This window comes from Belonocnema kinseyi, chromosome 1 (assembly GCF_010883055.1).
Source record: "Belonocnema kinseyi isolate 2016_QV_RU_SX_M_011 chromosome 1, B_treatae_v1, whole genome shotgun sequence".
NCBI classification, from domain to species: domain Eukaryota; kingdom Metazoa; phylum Arthropoda; class Insecta; order Hymenoptera; family Cynipidae; genus Belonocnema; species Belonocnema kinseyi.
Genome location: NC_046657.1, coordinates 87784712 through 87806289, shown reverse-complemented (window position 1 = coordinate 87806289; position 21578 = coordinate 87784712). Strand labels below are relative to the sequence as shown.

At 34.5% G+C, this 21578-nt stretch overlaps 1 protein-coding gene across 2 annotated transcripts in view; it reads right to left on the bottom strand.

Annotated features, from left to right (window-relative positions):
• The window catches only part of LOC117169010 (prostasin), a 297259-nt gene that overhangs the window by 5440 nt on the left and 270241 nt on the right, over positions 1-21578 (bottom strand). The gene's annotated exons all lie outside the window — the stretch shown is intronic.

Genomic DNA, 21578 nt, shown 5'->3' with positions numbered 1-21578 from the left:
TGAAACTGAAAACAATATATTATTATTATTATTATTATTATTGAAATGTTGTCGCAGGCTTAAGATGGTTACTGCCCAACATATCGAAGGAATTTTTGGTTCAAGTTGGATTTTTATTTAATTATTTTGCACAAGGCTGTCCCGGTATACATCATCAGTCACGAACGCATTTTTATAATGCAATCAAGTGATCTGATGAGAGCAGGCTGACCCGACATATTGGACAAAGCCTGGGTTTCATCCCATCATTGACGGACTAGGTTGAAGTCAAGTACACGATGGGGCAACCTACAGCTTAAGATTGGTTCCGAACCACCAGAGCCTCGGTAAAGGTACATAGAAAAATTTCCAGAGGTACCGACTCAGGTATCGAACCCCGGACCTATGAGGAGAAGTCCGAATGTCTAACCAACTGAGCTAACCAACTGATTATTAATTTATTATATATGATACTTTTATTTGGGTCAACTCGGTTATACATCATAGCCACGAACTAAGTCAAGTGACTGATGAGATTAAAATAATATAATTCAATTCAACTAATTTAATACGATGCTTGAAACCTCCTACGATGATTTTGTAGGTATAAAATTAAGACCGACCACGAGCGTTGGCGGTGACAACGGTCACCTCTGGATGCTTTCTTAGAGTTACCATCTGCTAATCCACGGGTTTTTAGTCGCTCACTTCCTGATGACCAGGATAGTTTCTTATAATGCGACAGGTATTTAATAAAGAGGCATTCTGAGCTGCTGCCAATACCCTACTGACTACTAAATGTTCAAGATGTTCAGTGAATCTTGCGTGCACATAGCCTGTAGCCGAAATCACAATGAAATGATTAGATGCATGATTCACATTCCTCCATATGGTTTTTACTTCATGTCTTAGATCGATATAGTTGTGGATCTTGGATGTATAGGTTGACTGTCAATTTCGGTTAAGCGGACAAGCAACGTTGATGTTGTAGACTCCTTCACCTTTTCTTTCTCACATCACGGTGACAGGTCGATTGGCCGGGATGTAATGATTCGTTTGGATAGTGAAACTCCAATATCACATGTAATCTTCGCTTTCTAAAACGGGCATTGGAATTTATCTATAGAAAGGCATCCATTCTTTTAAAAATCCTACCGAAAGTGTTCTCGCGTTGATGTTGCGGTAGGGCTTGAGCTTTCCTCTCAAGAGTTTGACGGCTATGTTGGCGATAGTATTGCTGCTGGCAGGGTTTCCCATGTCAAATAGGCTAATGACGAAGAGGAGAGTGATTTAGCAGAACACCAAAACCCAAATAATAATCGAGAGCATATTAAAGATATTGAAACGCATGTCGCTCCCCGAAGATCGTCGGGGCGCCCCTGGAGCCACAGATGGGGGTCACAGAATGCAGGACGGTGGTGATGGTGAGCTGCGAGATGGTCAGGCAGATCTCACTAATCAAACAGCTGGCCAGCAAGAACATCTGCGACAAACGATAAGCAGTGGAACATCAACTGTGCCTGCTGAGGATGTTTTAGCTAGTGTTAGCTATTTGTAGCCAACCACCTTGACAGAAATACCGTGGGAGATCATCAATTGGGATACCATAATGAAAGAGGAATTTGTGCATCTCTATTACGAAAGTGCGAAGTTTGTAACCAACTGATTATTATTATTATTATAATTATTATATTAGACGCTTATAATTGTAGAATTTAAAACACTTTTCAGCAATAAATTCAATTCACAGTTCGTAGAAATGCAACGTTCCGTTTTCTTGAAACGCCCCAGTAGGCACACGCACGTAGACAGGTGGGGGGGGGGTCACCCCACCAAATTTCGCCAAAATCTGTTAGTTCATATGTATATTTGCTGAAATAAAGATGTGCCTTCCTCATCCGAATATTTTTTCTGCCGACCTGCCTGCCGCACATACACTTTATGCGTGGAAAAATCGATATCTTCGGACTTTTTATACAAAAAGTTGAAACAAAATCACAATCGCAACTAATAGCAAATTCTTCATTTTGATTTCAATAACTGAAAGTATAGTTCATAAGATGTGGTCGGTCGGGAGGTCGCACAACGACGAGCAACTCAATTTTTCTTTAAATGTTTGCTTGATTTGATTCAATTTGATCCTACTTTCACACACAAATTGATATTTTTTCTTATAAAGTAATACTGTGACTATTTTACTAGTGATTTATATTCAAATAGTACTTACCGCTAGCAGATGAATCCATTTTTTAGAATTAAAAAATCTCAATTCTGTGATTTTCTTTAATTTCCGAGACACAGAACCAGTTTTAGCACTACAAAACTGCCAGGTGTTCACCGAACGAAGGTCACACTCAAACTGCCATAGAAATACAGGTAATAGGGATAGGGACCTCTAGTCAACAGCGGAAGAACTGGCGAAAAAAATTAAAAATAGGTAAATGGGGGGAGGATACATTTAGAGGATTCAAAGAAAGAATAGAGGACGAGGAGATTAGAGGATTGGAAGGGGAAGATTTGGAGATGTGCCTTGAAAAGATCAAAGAACTAACAGAGAGGATAAAAGAAGAGTTAACGTTAAGAGAAGAGAAGAAGGGAATGAAGAGGGGATGGTGGGATGCAGAATGTAAGGAGAGTAAAGATAGAATGAAAGAAGATGTAAACAAGTGGAGAAAGGGGGAGATAGGGAACCAGGAATGTAATAGAAGAAAGAGAAGACATGAAAGATTGTTAAGTGATAAAAGTCAGTTAGAGAAAAGTAAGTATATGGAAGAGTGGGAAAAGCAATCAGGGAAGGCGGGGAATGGGAGGTGATCAATAGGGAACGAGGAGGAAGGAAGGGCACCAATAAGGAAATCGCGATGCATGAGTAGACCTTGTAGTTTAAGCGATGGTTGGGAGGTGTTAAAAATAGGGTATCAGGTGAAAAGAGGAAGGGAATAGAAGAAGAAAATGATGATAGTGGTAACAGGATAAATAGGGAGGATGGAATAGAGAGATAGCGAGGCTTAAAAGCAACAAGGCAATATGAGAGGACGATCTCGAAAACGAGGCTTTGAGGTTTAGAGGAGAAGGGCTGAGAAAGGAAATGTGGAAGGTATGCAACAAGGTTTGGAGAAGAGAAGGATGGCCTAAGGAGTGGAGGACAGAGTTAGTGGTACTGATAATTAAGAAAGTAGAGGAAAAAAAGGTGAATGAGTGTACAGGAATCACACTTACATTTGTCGGTGGGCTATAAAATATATACGGAGATACTCAGAAGGAGATTAGAAAGGTAGGTGAAAGAGAAAAAGATCATCTACGTACTGAATTATTTAGTGAATAGGAACTAAGAGATCGAGGAGATATTCGAAGAGACTAAGATAAGGTTTAGGATTGGGAAAAAAAGGAGAGGGTTTATGGAGTAGAAGAGGGCTCAGGCGAGGGCGCCCACTTAGTCCACTACTTTTCAGTCTCTTGTTGGCAGATCTAGAGGAGAAACTGGAGAAAAATAGAAAAAGGTACGGAGAGAAAGTGGAACAGGTCAAGGAATTTGGTTACCTGAGCTTCTGGTTTGAGTTGGAGAGAGGGGTTAAACTACTGGTAAGGAGAAGTATATAATGTGCGACTAAAGTAATGGGACAGGTGTGGGGTATAGGGAAGAAAAGGTTTAAGTCAGTCATAAGTTAAGGAGTGGAGATCCGGGTATGGAAGGAGCAAAAAAGGGTGGAAAGTATATAGAAGAGATTCTGGAGATGGGTACTGGGAATGAGCTGGAGCTTTCCAGGATATATGTTAAGTGAGGAATTACGTAGAGGTAAAGTGGTTATTAAACAAATGAAGAGAGCATGAAACTTTGATAAGAAGCTAAAAAGGGGGAGGCATGCAGGATAGCACAGGCTTGTCTACGGGAAGTTGTAAACAAAGAAAATAGGAGTAAAGCAGAAGGATTAAGGTGGGAGGAAGAGAGACAACATAGGAGGAGAGAATGCCAAATAAGAGCAGATGTGAGAGTATGACAAGAGTTAGAAAATGAATTGATAGCTAAAGAAGGGGATATAAGATGGAAAAATCGTGTAATATAAGTATAACAGATGGTATAAGGTAGTAAAGACTGAAGGGGAGCCAGAATATTTAAGGAAGGTAAAAAAGGAGAGTAAATGGAATTACTGTATACGATTTAAGATGGGAGAAGGAATGATAGAGTGCAAGTACTAAATGGATGAAGAGAAAAGAAGATGTAGAGTCTGTTATTACGAGATAGAATCATGGGGAAATGTTTTAGAGAGATGTACGGGGGAGGAAACGTGTGGTCAGAGTGTGGATGGCAGGATAAGGTGAATCTTGGATAAAAGTGAACAAGGGGCAAGCTGGATGATGAGACTTGAAGAAATGAGAGAAAGTAAGGGGCATGTAGTAGGGAAAAGCCAAACGTGCACTCCTATACAAGGACAGTAAATGAAAGAAAACGTGAATTCATATTAACGGAAATAGTAAGAGGAAACGGAAACCCAGGAAACTCTATAGTCAGCAAACCTCGAAAATAATTGTGTGAAGAGAAAGCGATAGCATATAAATTAATATAAGTTATGACATTTTTTAAAATTGTTAAGGCTGCAACAAAAAAAACTATTGCAATTACTCTATGACATTATAATGATAAATTTAACGTAGAATTGGAATTGCAAGAAGTTAAATGCTTATCCTGCTGTTAACGAAATTTTTTTGTAATATACGGAAGGGATGCTATATGGATACTATAAGGGTACGCTATAGCGTATCCTTTCTGTTCATTCGGTCCGGATGGGTTTTGATCATACAGAAATATATTTTGTCAAGGTCAAAAAATAAGGATTTCATTTTTGATATTAATTATTATTATCAACAATCTTTTTAATGTATTTGAATCAGAGGTTCCTTATTGAAAAGTATTCAAATTATATTTCCGAAGTAGAAAAATTTTAATGAATGTGAATTCTCGCATTAAAACGTTTTTACTTTTGTTCGGAACTTCCTCTTATTCATTCGTACTTAATAGAATTCAAAGAAATGCGAACTTTCCTATTAAAAAGTTTTTATTTTGCTCTGAACTTCCTCTCAGTTATTCGCACTCAAAAGCATTGAAGTAAATGCGACCTCTCGCAATAAAAAGTTTCCACCTTAAGGTCAACTTTTTCTCATTCTTTCGCATTCAATCGAATTTAGTAGCAGTTAAATCAATGCGAACTCACGCATGGAGCAGGATTCATTTTTTTCTCGCATTTAATCGCATTCAAATTTTAAACATTATATTTATGGCCTTTCATATTGCTGCCGTTTTTTAAGTACAGTCAAAAAAGGTCAGTAGACGCTTTTCAACTTTATGGGTTCCTTTATCGTCCACTGTAAAAACTCGGAAGTATATTTTGTTGCCGAAAAAATGATAATGGTGTTTACTGTACCGTGATAGTGATTCAGAAATATCTCGAAATTGAGGTACGACATGCTACATTTGCAATATTGTTACACACATTAACCCTTCAAATTAATTCATCGCAACTGAGATTTTTTCATGTCCTACGCGACGAGCGAGGCAAGCCACCTTCTCTTCCATCTGAATCTTTGCATTATCTAGAAAATCGTAGGTATGAAAGTAGGTCCTCAGCTTGGCTTAATATTACAAAGTGCGAACGAAATATCCACTAAAACGTACGACTTCAAAGCTGTCAAGATAATAAACAATGCATTTAGATATGGCTATTTCAAATTTCACTTTGTACCCCGAGAAGCGGATAGTCCGTACCCCAAGTGACCCGCATTTCGTGCCCCAAATGATCGAGACTCTGTACCCTACATGACTGTGTAGTATTCACACCGCAAGAGTAATTTTGGTCGCAGTTATATCGTGCACTGAAATTGGTGTTTCATTGATACTCTGTTTTTTCAGTGTCATTAGTGAAATTAACATATCGAATTAAAAATGTAGTTTGTTTAACGTGAGCGGAACCTGGAGTTGCATCTATAATCAGTCACCAATCGCATGATGTCTGATAACACTTATCTCCACAAGCTCAGGGTCCTCGGAAACGATAGTAGTTTTTCCTTTTTTTAGATTAATCTTGGCACACTTGGCACTTAGCACACTTTTACAAGGCAAGTGTTTGAAGAAAGCTCGAGCTCGAGGCAGCGGAGAATTCTAACATATTTTGAAGAGTTCGAATTCTATTTTTTAATATTATTTTCGATGGATAAAACCATAAACGTTGGTTAAAGAATGTTGGTTAACAAATTCGCTCTTTCTTCTATGACCTAAAAAAGTGTGCCAACGCTCGATTAGATTCGTTAATTTTTTTAAACTTATCGTGTTTACGGACGGGCGGAAGATGTCCCAAAACGTGGAGAGCCGTTCAAAAACGACGGTGTAAACATTTATACAATTATGTTTCTCACGAAAACGCATATTTTCGCTGATCAGCTGTCTAGACCATGTTTGAGTTTATACGACCCTGGAATGACCTCGAAGGTCATCGGGTCACATGACCTTGATGCATGTCTAAACGTAAAATTTTGCGTTCTTTCGATTGGCGGTGTCAAAAATAGGGGGTTCCATTTGAAAAATAAAAGTTGACCTTGAAATAACCTTGAAGGTCAACGCCAGGTGAGTTTCAAGGTCACAATTCAGATCCTCGTCCAAAACCCTGACTGGTATATATAACTTATATATAACTTATATATAACTTTATATTTAGTGCACGTTACTATTACACGTGCCCAAAAATTGTAACGCGTTTACATTACCGTTACTTTAAAAAAATAAGTAACGCGTTACCACTAACATTGCTATAAACATTTAACTTTTCAGGTAAACGTGATTAAGTCTTTACTTTCAAACAATGGTTGCATATCCTATACAATATAACTTTATTATTTATACACATTACTATATAATTATATAAATAATTCATTTAAGTTAGTTTACTCACTAAGATGTAACCCTTTAACATACTTTCTCAAATTTTAATTTTGTGTAAAATTAATTTTGCAAATATGTCAATATGTGCTTCTATTAAAAACAAATAAGGAAAACAATTTCACATTAAACATTCACAGCTGAATCACTTTTGTCTTTGATCTGCGCTAAACGCTCCGACAGAACGCATTCATTACGCACGCGGAGAATCAAACAACGAATCTTCTACCAAACAGTTTAATTTCAACTAAATTGTTAAATGTTCTACCAAACAATTGAATTTTCTATGCAAAACTATAAAATTCCAACAAATGTTTATTTTCAAATTAATAGATCAATTTTCAGTTTAAAAAAATGGATTTTCACTAAAAAAAAGTAAAGCTTAAAGAAGTTGTTCAATTTTAAATTAGATATTGGTAGTTCAGCTTTAGACCAAGGTGTTTCATAGTCAATCAAAGTAAAATCTTATGCTTGCATTTCTTTAAAAACTTTTTATCTTGATTAAAGGTATATTTGCAAAATAAATAAATGAGAGTGCGAGAGTGCGATTCATCCAAAAACATGAATTTTCTGTCAAGAACATTAATTTTTTTAACAAGATATACTAAAAAATCATATTTACATTAGTCAAATTGTGTTGAAACCAATTTTTCCTGTTTGAATCAACGATTTAATTTAAAAACTGAAACACGTACGCTGGAAATAGTACTTAACACCGATGAAAACGCATTCACTGCGCACGCGCGGAAGTTGCAATCCTAGCAGCAGACGCTTGTAAGGTAGAGTTCCATACAGGGGATGCGGCGAGTAGTGGGGGAGGTGGTGGGGGAAGAAAAAGAGAGTACGCGTCAAGCTTCCGTTCAACACGCATTAAAAGACTAACTACTTTTTTTCGTTTTAAAATGGCGGACAAAAATATCTCAAAAAAGTGTTTTTTTTACTTGCTCTCCAGGTATACCATTTCGAAGGTGAAAAAAAAAACAATGAGAAACCCGACATTATTATTCAATTTGATATTTTTGGTGTTGCTGGCAATAAATAAACTACAAAAATCTAAATTTCAAAATGGCAAATTTAAAATGACGGCCAAAAAATAAATTTTTTTGTTTGTATGTAATGTTCGTTTAAATATCTTTTTAATGTTCGTTCTAAAAACCTATTTTCAATAATCCTTATTATTATTATTATTAAAATGTCAATAGCTAGTCCAATATGGCAGATAAAAAAATGTTGTATAATAACAAGAAAAACGCCAACTCAGTCTTTTAAACTCTTCAGTGACCATACGATTTTTTATCCACGAACTATATAAACTATATATAGTTTAGAGGGTTTGGGGCGTCGCTGATTTCGAATTTTCCATTACTTTTTCAAAATTAATTTGTTTAAAAAAATTATTGGGTTATTAATTAATTTTGCCAAACAAATAACAGAATAAGGTTAAATGGAAAAAGTTACATTCAGAATAGTTCGTCTATGTCTTCAATTAGGCTTTTTAATAAACAAATTAATAAATAATTAATTTTGTAAATTTAATCAAACTAGTACGCTTAAGCCAAACATGCGATTAGGTTTGCAAAATTATTCTGTTTCAACAATCTGTTCGAACAAATTATTACATAAAAAACATTTTTTGCATAAAAAAATGTCAGAATTACATTCTATGTCAAAAATTACGTACGACATAGTATTGAAACTAATGGCATATTTAAACGCATCGCATAATGTTTCGTGTAACATATTCAATTATTTATAAGAGAGAAAACAACAACTTTTCGCATTCCATCGGGCTTAGACTGCCATAAATATCATTCATGCTTGCGTTTTTGTTGTTGTTTTTTTAAAATTTTTATTGTATTTTCTTTAATTTTTCGTATTTTTTTTTGCGATTGGACACGATTAATAACGATTAAGAGTAATCAAAAGTTGAATAGGTTTAAATTGTTGCTAATTGTGTCAAATGTTTCCAATCGGATTGAATTGAGTAAATGCACTTGCCTGCAATACGCCCTCTGCAGTTTTCGCTTGTAACACACATGACACGCACGTCCCAGTGGGCACACTTGGATTAAAGTCATCCTAAAGACGTCTTTTTGTGGACGTCCTAAGGCTTTTACAAAAAGACGTCATGAGGGCGTAATAAAGACGTTCTAATCTAGTCCCATAAAGTATATCTTAAAGATGTTATCAGTACGGCTTAAGGCTGTCTTTGAAAGGTCCTATGTCTGGCATTTCGTCGACTTAAGGATGTCTTGAAAGGATATCCAGGGGAAAATGTCGAAAGAATGCCCCTAGAACATCTTTGAAGCGTGTTTTATACACTAAAAGAAATTTTATAGAAAAAAATATGAAAACCTAATATCGTTAGAACAAGAATTGGTATATTCAATAGCAAAGATTGATATTTTATGTATTAAAACGCAGAATAAGAAAAATTGATAATGACATATTCAAATAATATAAAAGCAATTATAGGAATGAATAGATTGAGATTCAAAAGTTAATATAAATATTCTACAAATTAATATAGTTAAAGAAAAAGTGAAAGTTAATACGAGAGATTTTTATTTTCTGTGATAGACGCTAACAGAAATTGTAATCTTCAGTTGAGGAAATTGCAAAACACTATATCAAAAAATCTGAATAGCTCCGATAATCTCCCGAGGTTAGCCGAATCCGCCTATTGTTCCTCATAGCCGATCGCTCACGATGTGGATCGGAGAACTTCTTGTTTCCCGCTAAACTGGTCAAGATAAATTTTTTTTGTCAAGTGGAATGTTTTTAAGTATTTTCCAACTAATTAACAATGGTTTAAACAATTTATTTTTGTTTAAATAATTTTTTTGCCATCACTCATTGAAAGGTAGATTTTTTATGTTTGGTTGAACAATTGGACATTTTTTAGGAATAATAATCTTTGTTTCAAGCATTTAGTATTTGTTTAAACAATTACTTATTATTTAATTGTAACTATTTCTTAAAAATAGGTATAAACTCTAGTTTAAAAAAAAGTTAGTTAGCTTTTCTGCTTATTATTAAATATCTACGTCATTTAGATACTAGTGACTTATTTAGTAATAAATTCTTATTTGTTTCAATAAATTTTGTTTGTTTATCAATTTTTTTCGAAAATAAATTTTTGAAATTTTGTTTTTTTGCAATTAATGTGGTAATTTTTCATTTTTGAGAGCAAAATTTTGTGTTTTAATTTCCAGTGACGTCTAAAAAATACAAATATTTCAAATTCCTTTGAGAATACTAAGAGCTATTCTGCGGGATCAACATAAAAAAAAAACTTACTTTGAACGTTCAGAGGACAAACGTATGTATCTACGGGGGTTATTTAAAGGAAAAATTATAAAAATAATTTCAAAACGACAAAATTGAATGTAATTTTTATAGAATGAAGTCTTACTAAAAAAATAAACTTTTCATGACCAATATAAAACATTTTATGAACAAATATTAATTATTTAAAGCATTTTCTTAACGTTTAAATATTTAACAATAAGCGATATACTTAATTGACTTGAGACAAAAATCAGATTTTTGAATAATAATTTCCAATAAAATGTTACATCAATATTTAGTAAATTTATGAAACAATAAGATAATGGTTTAGACACAAAATTTTGCTCTTTACAATGACAAATTACCACAATAATTGCAGAAAAACAGAAATTTCAAACATTTATTTTCGAAAAAAATGGTTTAAACAAACGAAATTTATTTAAACAAATAAGAATTTATTACAAAATTAGTTACTAGTATCTATATGACGTAGATATTTAATAATAAGCAACAAAGATAACTAAATTTATTTAAACTAAAGTTTTATATCTCTTTGTAAGAAAAAGTTACAATTGAATAATAATAAATTATATAAACGAATACTAAATGCTTGAAACAAAGATCATTATTCCTAAAAATAACCAATTGTCCAATCAAACATGAAAATCTACCTTTCAATAAGTGCAAAAAAAAACTAGTTAAACAAAAATAAATTGTTTAAACAATTGTTAATTAGTTGAAAAATACTTTAAACCGTTCCACTTGACAAACAAAAATAATGTATGGCAAACAAGGGAAAACAGAGCATTTATGTGTAAATTTTTGGCAAAAGTGTCATTTTCAGTTTTTTGGCGCATTTTAGGGTCTCCAAAATGGGGGGAGGCATCAAAATTTAAAATAATTTCATGGAAATGATTAATTAGAGACTCCCCAACAAATTCTCAATATCTCCCGCAAGCTAAGTTTAAATCCAGAAACATGAAACCCATTTCTCCGAAAACCAAAATTTCCCCATGTTAATCTTATGGGATTTTCAGGGCCTTTGCGGCACGTCTCATTACTAACCAATTTGGCTCAAACTTGGAGAAAATGTGTACATCACTAGTTTAAAAATATTTCACAACAATTTTACAAGGCTTTTAAATATTTCCTAAGATTTAAAGGATTTCAAATATTTTAAAAAGGTTACAGTACACCAGATTTTAAAGATTTTAAAACATTTGGAAGATTTGAAAATATTTCACTAAGATTTCAAAGAATTCGATGATTTCAACGAATAACCAAAATTCACAGATATTTCAAAAGATTTCACAAAAATTTCCCAAAGATTTTGAACATTTCATGAAGATTGCAAGGATTTCGAAGATTTGAAAATGGCATTTAAACCATATTTCAAAATTATCACAAAGATTTCGAACATTTCCAAAAATTGTAAAGCTTTCAAAAGATTTCAAATATTTCAAAGACGTTAAACTATCAAATCAGGTTTTAACAAATTTCAGAAGATTTTAAAGATTTTCAAAGATTTCAAAAACGACTTGTGTTCGCAAAAAATGAGGAATTATTTTATATATAGCTCTTTTTTCTCATAAATGGTTGGCCTTGTAAATGTGTAATAATATACTTGATTTATACAAAATTTGTGTTAAGTTCAGGGCACCTACAATTTTTGGCCCAGCACTGTCACTTGTATTACCAAGCCGAATGTGAGACGGAAACGAGGTGATTTAAAAAAAAATGAAAAACCTATAGATATTTTTGAATTTAATTCAATCCCAGTTTTGACCTTATTAAAACAGAATATTTTTCTGTTTTTACTATTAACTTTGAATGTTTCTAAGTCGAGTTATTAAGCACCATGCCGTTTCGTACAATTCTAAAAATTCTCACCATTTAGTATATAAGGAATCTTCAAACCCCTTCTCAAAGCGTGATTTGCGTGCGTTGCGTGTGTTATATGTATATGTTTGCGTACTATGTATATAAGTAAAGGTTAAGTTAGTTACATCAGCGAATGTGTATTCTACATTGTTATGTGTACAAATAATAATAATTATAATGATTATGTGCGTATTTATGTGCTCTAATTGTGCAGTGCGAGTTGGTGGAGGGTCACGATGAGTTACGGATTTGTCGTTTTCGTCTTTTCGACTGTCACATTTTTTTAGGATGACTTATCATTTTTAGTATAGTCTTTAGCAAATTTTAGAATCCTCTTTTTCAAAATGTGAAAAAATTATTCCAATCTTTCTGATAATTGACATTATGGTTTCTTTTACAAGTTTTGCAGAACTTTTATTAATTTTCCAAAGTAAATTTTTCATAGATTATTAATAAATACTATACTAATTTTTAATATACATACCCAATTTCCCTAAATAGTAAAATATGATACTAAACTGTAATATCGGTTTTAACATTTTTTGCAACTAAATTTCTATGGGTGTAAGATTCTCATTATTCGAAATCAACCCAAATTCAAAGTATTTCTATGTTTTTCTCTTACAAGAATTGAATGCTTAAATGCTCTGAATCCGCCCGAAACTATTCTAAAAGTGGAAAAACTGTTTTATCATAAATTTGTAAATTACACGGAGATATCATAAAGTCATCATAAAGACACCATGAAGACATCCTATGTGCTTTCCGTTCAAAGTTTAAGTTTAATGCGCATAGGAGTTCCACTAGGTCACGTGTGAAATATGAAATACCACAACCCTAAAATTAGAAAAAGTGGTCTTTTTTAGGACAATGATGAGTCCCTTACTAGGATTACCTGAAAAAGTATAATATACAGGATACATTACGATTTAAATTAGGAAATTCTGCTCAATTAAAAGACTCAAATTTCTTTAATGAAGTACTTTTGAAGACTGCTCTTCCGGTAGAAATCTCAGAGTATTTGCTAAAGATTCTCAAGGCTCTGAGAAGCTATGAGAAATTCTCCGCAGGCACTCAGATATATTTAAAGGTCCAGGTAGCTCGTTTGAATGTTTTAAAGGCTTTAAAATGTCCTTTCCGAAATTGAAATAAAAATACAATCATAAATAACAAGCAGAGAGGCTGAAATTGAAATAAGAATTCGATCATAAGTAACAAGCAGATAGGCTATATCAATAGAGTAGCCGACACTCAAAGGTCCTTTGTTAAGCCTTCGGATTAAAGTTTAGAAATAGATCTTTTTAAATTTCATAGTTAACAGCTTAAAAAATAATAATTCGGAATCTACGGGTTTGATGATTTCAGATGTCTAAATTTTTTTCTAAATGTTTAAAAATGGAATTAATACAACGTTTCTCGTAATTGGAATGAGATACGCCAAAAAAGACAACATTTTGGAATTCAACTAGAAAATTGGTATATTAGTAAATAATTTATATTTATAAATAAGTATAATGAGAAAATTCATCAATTAAAAACAAAGTGTTAATAATTTGAAGAAAAATATAAAAAAGGAGAGTCGGGATAGCGACGGCCAACTACTATAAATAACGCTGCCTGTCCGGTATGTGACGAATACAAAAGGAACATTATATTACCGTCGCATCACTCTTAAAAGGATCACTAAAAGGACCTTGAAAAGGACCGAAATCTCTCGGACTATCTCGGAGACAAAATCATTCAAATCGAACCTTAAAGTAGTCTCAAACCGGCCAGGCTTTTTCCACTGAGAATACTCTGAGATTTCTCTCGGTAGGATTCGCGCGCACGCCGGCAAATTTCACTCAAATGTCCACGTTTTGAGAACTCCCGAATCCGTAAAACAGATTTTTACTAATGTGTCTGTCCGTCCGTGGATGGTTTTTTTGTTAGCACGATTACTTTCGAAAGAATTGACTCATTGGCTTTCCTTTGGTAAATTCTTTTACTATCTCAAAATGAATGTCAAGTTCGTTAGACAGCCATTTTGTATACAAATTCAAAAAGTGAGCGTATTTTGAAAATTTTTGAGAGCACTTTTTTCAAAGTTCAATAATTTTCTGTACGGATATTCATATATCCTGATATATGATATATTCATATATGAATATACATTCATATATTCTGTACAGTCACCTTCATAAAAATGGTTTTTTTCTGACTCAGGGAGTCTCAAAACGTGGAGATTTGATGAAAACCGAGCATGTCAGATTTTACACAAAACCAATACAATAATCTTGTCACCCCCATTTAAAGTTCGCTTAAGCACACCGTGATCCTATATAACATTCTGAGGACATCCTTGATAACATCCTGTGGACGTCCGTAAGTTGTCCTCGGGACATCCTTGATAACATCAACGACTGAACTGGAGTGCTTTGAAAGGTGTATCTTAAAATTTCGGATTAACAAAGTTGCATTTCAATTGTTTTGTGACTCTTTGAATTAGTCAGCTATTTAGACTTAATTAAATCTGCCAAGCCACATTCGGAGATGTACTCGTTCTATAGTTTTAAGACATTCTTAATAGGAGAACAAAACCTCAAAAAACTAAATAAAGTTCAATACGTGATTTACGATTGACAAAAGAAACGCATGAATCGTTTCAAGTTCTCCATGAAATGGAGTTTGAAGTGATGTCAAACTGAATGAAGAAGTGCAGGTTCCCTTTTACAGAAACGAATCTGCTTCATACAACTCATCTTTGATGAAGTCCGTTAGGGACTGTCCACTGTCGTGAACTTGTGAACCCAGGTAGCATTATTATTTTTAAGCTGCATTTTGAATTGAGATTAAAACCAATTTTAGCACTGTTTTTCATCGATTATAACAATAAGTGAATAAAAAAAATTAATATTTTTCGGAAACTGAATGTTCAATGTAGAATTTTAATCGTATTCAGTAAAAAAACCCATTTCCTGTTAAAACTGTTTCTGTCGACAAAAGAATTATTTTATTATATCATATAAGTTTCAACCCACCATAAGCTAAAATGAACTTTAGTTAATTCATATAACAAAATATTTGGTTCAAAATATGCAAAAAACGTTAATTATAGACAATCAGAAATGAAATATAAATTCTAACCTAACTTGTAGGTTATAATTTTTTACATATTAAATATTCCATGTAGAAATGAATCAAAATTTATTTTAAGTTCAATTTATGTCAAGGTAAGTTAATTGAAGCTTACAATTTGTTTAATCATATATAATGTACTAAAATAATTTTTTTTGACAAAAACAGTTTTAACATAAATTTATAAATAAGTTTGATTTAAAATTCTTGCAATTTCTAGTTTTAAATATTAAAAATATTAATTTGTATAGTATTAGATTCATTTAGGTTTCATTAGGTTTAAAACTCAATTGAGTACGTGCGGAATTCATCACGACAAATGGTTTTCCTTCCATAAGCACAGAAATGGTTTATTTTCTGTCCTTCCTGAAACATTGTGATTAATGGCCACATATTTCTGTAATTTTTGTGAAATTTTTTATTTAATATTCTGAAAAAAGTTTATTTTTGGTCTTTATATCCAGTTGTCGTTCTTTTAATTTCATCAAATGTTATGTAACCGTATGGACGTTTTTCGACATTTTAGCATATCAAAGAATAAGAGTTTAATTTTAAATTTACGAATTGTTTTAAATTTTGAGATTGAAATGCTGAAATGGGGCCATTCACAAAATACGTGATACATTTTTCAGGAACTTCTGACCCCCCCCCCCCCCCCCCCCCCTGCGTGATACTTTCTCCATGGGTCTTAGCGTGGAGAATGATACTTCGACAGACCCCCATCCTCCCCTAAGCGTATCATGTATTTTGTGAATGGTCCCAATTCAGAAATTATTAAGTTGGAATGTAAGCAGTTTAGAAACCTGAATTTTAAAATGCTATTTTTGAATTCTGCATTTTTACTAATTCAAATCAAATCGAAACAACCCGTGTAGAAATTTTTGTGGGGCGCCGGTCGGGCCCCAATCGGGAAAAATGTGGCACAGATATGGTCTCTTCAATTTTTTATTTGTATAATCAATAAAATTTCAAAAGTTTTTAGATATCTTTTTCAACTTTGTATTTTAGAAAACTTCAATTATTCAATATTCTACATTATATATCATTATACTTTGTATTATTGAATTTACAGATAAGAGTTTGCATTTCGAGGAAAACTTTTATGCTTTGACAAACAATGTTCAAAGGACCCCGCACTAAATGTATGGGAAAATGGCTTTCGGTGGATTTAGCTGAAACTTTGTAATTTTTAAGGTTAAGTGCCGGATGAAATATCCGCAAGAAAATCCAAAAAATGGACAGTTTTAGCACTATGCGGCGCTAAGCGCTCAAGATCAGTGAATAAAACGAATTACAACAGATTTTGTTACAAAAGCGATGTCAACATAGAAATCACGGTTCAGATCGTGGTCTGTCATATTTTCGCCTACACCGTTGACTCTTATAGCGCGCTTCTCAAAACGATCAAACGCTAAGCTCCCAAGATTTTAACTTGACTAATTAATCACTTCTTTAAAAGCAGAAATGGTACCCAAAGTAACATTAGTAACTAGTGCGCACATACCGATAATACCATTCTATCCTTCGCAAGAGGGTTGAACGCTAAACGCTCAAGATCCGCGAATAAAACCAATCCTGGTAACTTTAGCGACAAAAGCCATGTCACTATAAGAATCACGCATCAGAAAGTAGTCAGTAATATGTTTAGCCAAACAAATGAGTTATATTGCGCGCTTCTCGAAACGATCAAACGCTAAGCGCCCAAGATTTAAACTTGACTAAGTAATTACTTTTTTAAAGACAGAAATGGTGTCCAAAGTAACATTAGCAACTAGTGCGCACATCGATAATAACAGTGTACCCTTCGCCACAGGGCCGAACGCTAAGCGCCCATGATCAGCGAATAGAACCAATCCTAGTAGCTTTAGCGACACAAGCGATGTCTGTATACGAAACACGCATTAAGAAGTGGTCAGTAACATGTTTAGCTAAACCAATGACAATATGAGTCAACACCGTTGACTCATATAGCGCGATTTTCAGAACGGGTAAACGTTAAGCACAGAAGATTTGAACATGATTAAGAAATCACTTTTTCAAAGGCCTTTCACAAAAGAAATGACAGACAAACATACCGTCGTCGATGGAAATAATGAGTGAATGCTGCATGATGAACGACTGTCACTTTTTAAAGCAAAAAGCAAGCGATTTCAGAATGAGCGACGAACTGAAAGTAGGCCTAATGACTTAAAAAAAGTTGAAACCTCGGTTAAAACCTCGAGAGCGGATAGTAATTTTATTGGTAAGCTTCGGAAAAAAAATTTCTATCTGTTCCCTTCTGTATTAATTGTGTTGTATTTCTTATTCCCTTTTTGTGTTTAGTTTCTTGTGTTTATTTGTTTTATTTTGTTGTTTCTAAATTTTTCTTTCATTTTATTAATACATTCCTATGTCTTTCAAGACCATAAGAGCTTATTTCTCTTATGGTTTGAAAAATGGCATTCAGAGTTCGAGTTAATTGCTATGTGTGCGATAGAGTCTATCAACCAGGACAAATGGCTCGAATTGATGGAAATAATAATCCTGACAGGCAAAACATTGCAATTTTTAGACGCCTTCAACTTCGAAGACAACCACTTGAAGTCGCCGATGAGAGTACGTTATGTCTCAATTGCAATCAATCAATTCGCAATGAGATAGAGAATCTTCAACGTGACCCAGACTGTTAAAGACTGAATGTTCTTACAAAAACAGGCAGGCAAACGTGCATGTTCTGTAATGCTGATGTTAATACTCCAAGGCCTTCAATTGAATGTGAGTGTCATCCTGTTCCGCAGTTACATGGACATGGTGCCAGATACGTGAGGAAAAAACATCTGCTGACTTTCCTTTGCAAAATGCGTCAAGGTCTTTCTGATGAATTTCTGATAGTGATTTTTCATTATTCGAGCCGGCAAGCTACAAGCATGGCCATTTCTACTGTAAGAGAGTCTTTAATGCAGCGATTTGTGCCTGGTAACATTGGATTTAATGCAATAAGCAGAGAGGAATTCATTGAAAGACACGTGACATCATTCGCCAATGACCTTTATAATACACAACCAGAAATTCCCAGAGTTATTGCTATCATCGATGGAACTTATGCTTACATGCAGAAGAGCAGTAACTTTCGCGTACTTCGACAGTCATTCTGCAAACATGAAGGACGTCACTTGGTATAAACTTGCTCTCATTGTTGCTCCAGACGGATACATACTTGAAATACAAGAACCATATTTTTCAGACTCGCGAAACAATGACGACAAATTCTCATTAACGAATTTGAAAGAGATGTGGAATGTTTGAAAGAATTTTTCGACATTGGCCTTACATTGGAAGAAATACGCGACACAACAATTGGCGTGTATCAAGTAGAACTTGCCCCATCTTACGTTCAAGACAAGCTGCACGTAAAGTATCCTCAAACTTCCTTGTTACCAAGGATTCTAGACGCTGCTAATAGAGGTGAACAAGTAAACCCGAATCAAGAGCCAGAAATAGTTTAATATTTCGCAAAAGCTACTGGGATTGGTTCTATTCGCTGATCATGGGTGCTTAGCGTTCGGCCCTCTTGCGAAGGGTACACTGTTATTATCGGAATGAGCGCACTAGTTACAAATGTTACTTTGGGTACCATTTCTGCCTTTAAAGAAATGATTAATTAGTCAAGATAAAATCTTGGGCGCTTAACATTTGATCGTTTTAAGAAGCGCGCTATATGAGTCAACGGTGTAAGCGAAAATATGACAGACCACGATCTGAACCGTGATTTCTATGTTGACATCGCTTTTGTAACTAAATCTATTGTAATTCGTTCTATTCATTGCTCATGAGCGCTTAGCGTTCGGCACTCTTGAGAACAGTACAATGTAATTATCGACATGTACGCACTAGTTACTAATGTTACTTTGGGTACCATTTCTGCCTTTAAAAAAGTGATGAATTAGTCAAGTTAAAATCTTCGAAAATTCCCAAGCCGAAACTTTACGTTGTTTTTTTCTCAACCCACCTACTAACTTTATAGACCATGGCAACTTTTAAGCACTGTGTCTGCTGTCAACATTATTTTGGTGAATAAACGGTTCTGAGTCGAAAATTTGGCCATCAATTTGATGATTAATGTCCTTTATCATCTTTCTGAAGTACTGTGTGGGCGTAATTATGTCATAATTCATTATTCATAACCGCTTTTTTAAATATAAAGCCAGCCTGGGACACTTCGCCTATATATTACCCTGCTGCAGGGTAATTTCAAATAAACTTTACTCACTTATCAATTATCGTGACCGAAATTGACCTTACCCTAGCTGGCTTTACCTTAAATTAATGATTACGTGCGAGTCAACTTTACGATTCTGAGCATCCAAGTGGAAGAGTATGGGATTTTTTTCAACCAAACAAAGGTCACCGAACAAGATCCCTCAACATTAGATGAAAGAAAAATTAATTGTCTGTCGAAACGCCAAGAAATTCCGAGATGGTCCGATAGAATTAAACAAAAGCCGGACAGATTCCGTCCATAGCTGATGATGGGAAAGAATGTAGTGCACTAATGTACCCGTCTAGGTAGCCATATTGGTGACGTAATGCTTGGATTAATCATGTGTTCCGTCGGGGACAAGACGAGTCATGTCTTGGATTGTGGACGCATTAGCTCGTGTAGATGTGCCTAGATTCGGAAAAATTGTACTTCATCGATTAATATTAAAATCATTCAATAAAGAACTCTCTAGCAGGTACGCTGATTACTTCCTTCACTTCCCAACACAATTGAAGGATGACTGCGTAAATCGCGACGATGTCGGTTTCACGCACAAATACATGAACGTCGTGCGTGTTTTCTCCTTGGAATTTCAACGCAATATCTGTCTCGTGACGTCTCATAACCTGTGAAGGACAAAAATTGTTTATTTATTAAGGAAACTTAACCTTCATGTGAAAACTTGTTCCTCCTTTGAGTGATTCCTTTATTAAGGAAACTTGTTTATTTATAAGAAAACGTTCTCCTTTATTAAGAAAAATCTTTTACTTTATTGGGGAAAGCTTCTTGGTTGGTTTATAACACTGTTTCTGTTCATGATAAAAAAAGTTTATTGACAAGCTGAAAAAAATCTCAAGGTTATACTTGCGGTTTTTTCTCAAGCTTTATAGTTCTTGTTCCTTGTCCCTCAAGTTCATCTTTAAAACGGTTAGATTTTTGCTTGTTTTTCTTTCTTTTGCATAGTATAAGTAACCGTTTCTTTCCATTTTTTATAATATTTTTCATTTTTAGCGATTTATATGATTCCACATGCTTAGATGGACTTGTAGATGAGTCCAAAAATTTGCCAGAAGGATTGCAGGTACTTTTACACCTTAACTACTAAAATTTAACCTTAAACTGAAACATGCTATCGCTTCCTCGACCGCTCCAATAGTGTGGCGAAGGTAAGGAGTGACGCTCGAAAGAGGGTTTACGTTAAATAATGAAGAAATGAATCACTCAAATTTACTTGACGTATAATTTAATTTTTATATATCTCATGGCCCAATATTTTACGATGGGGGGAGGGGACTTGTGTCCTAAAGATTGAGGCAAACTATGGTTTAACCGATAATGAACGCACTGACGCTACATTACCATTTTAAAAGATTGATATAAGCTTTTCTGAGGTCAACAATGAACTAGTCAGGCGCCTCGTGTTGTTCCTATCATTGTACTTTTTTTCTCTTTCTGGATCCGATAGTGTAAATTTGATTGTTAGTGAGCCTTCAAGGCTATGTGTTTCCTTTGAGTCCAGAATAATGAACGGCGTTCAGAGTAGCGTTTCCGTTCGTCGTCTCAAGTGAGATTTGGAGCGCCACTAGAGTCAAAAGATTGCAGCTGACAATTGGTAGAGTGAGAGGAACCGCGAGGAAGTGAGACAGTTACCAGTTAGTTTCCCCGCAGCGCGGTGGAGTGCCGTCGATCTCCAAGTTTCGCTGTTTGTTACTGGTCGTGCTCTGTTCGCTACTATTTACAGGGAGTGCGCTGACTTCTTTCAACGCGCCGATTCTCCGCCACCGTATGATCCTGTGTTTCCCAGAATTTTTGTGCAAGAGCAAATCTCATCTACTGCGCATGTTCTGGGAAACCTCCTCTTATGGCCCATTACTTTGTCTCCTGTATGCTGAGGAATTTGCAGCTCGCTTGTTCGCTTGTTGTGGGTGGTGGTGCACCCGTGTTAAATACTATCGCAGGACATGGAACAAGGTTTTATACCAAATTAAATCAATATAATTGATATTAACCAAGGAATTTCCAAGGTTGGCATGAAAATTATATAGATTGTTCATTCGCTACTCTGGGCTCGTTTTCCCAGCAAGATCTTAAAAGCTAAGTACATATTTCTAATATGTTTTTGTGCGGAGTCTATAATACCCT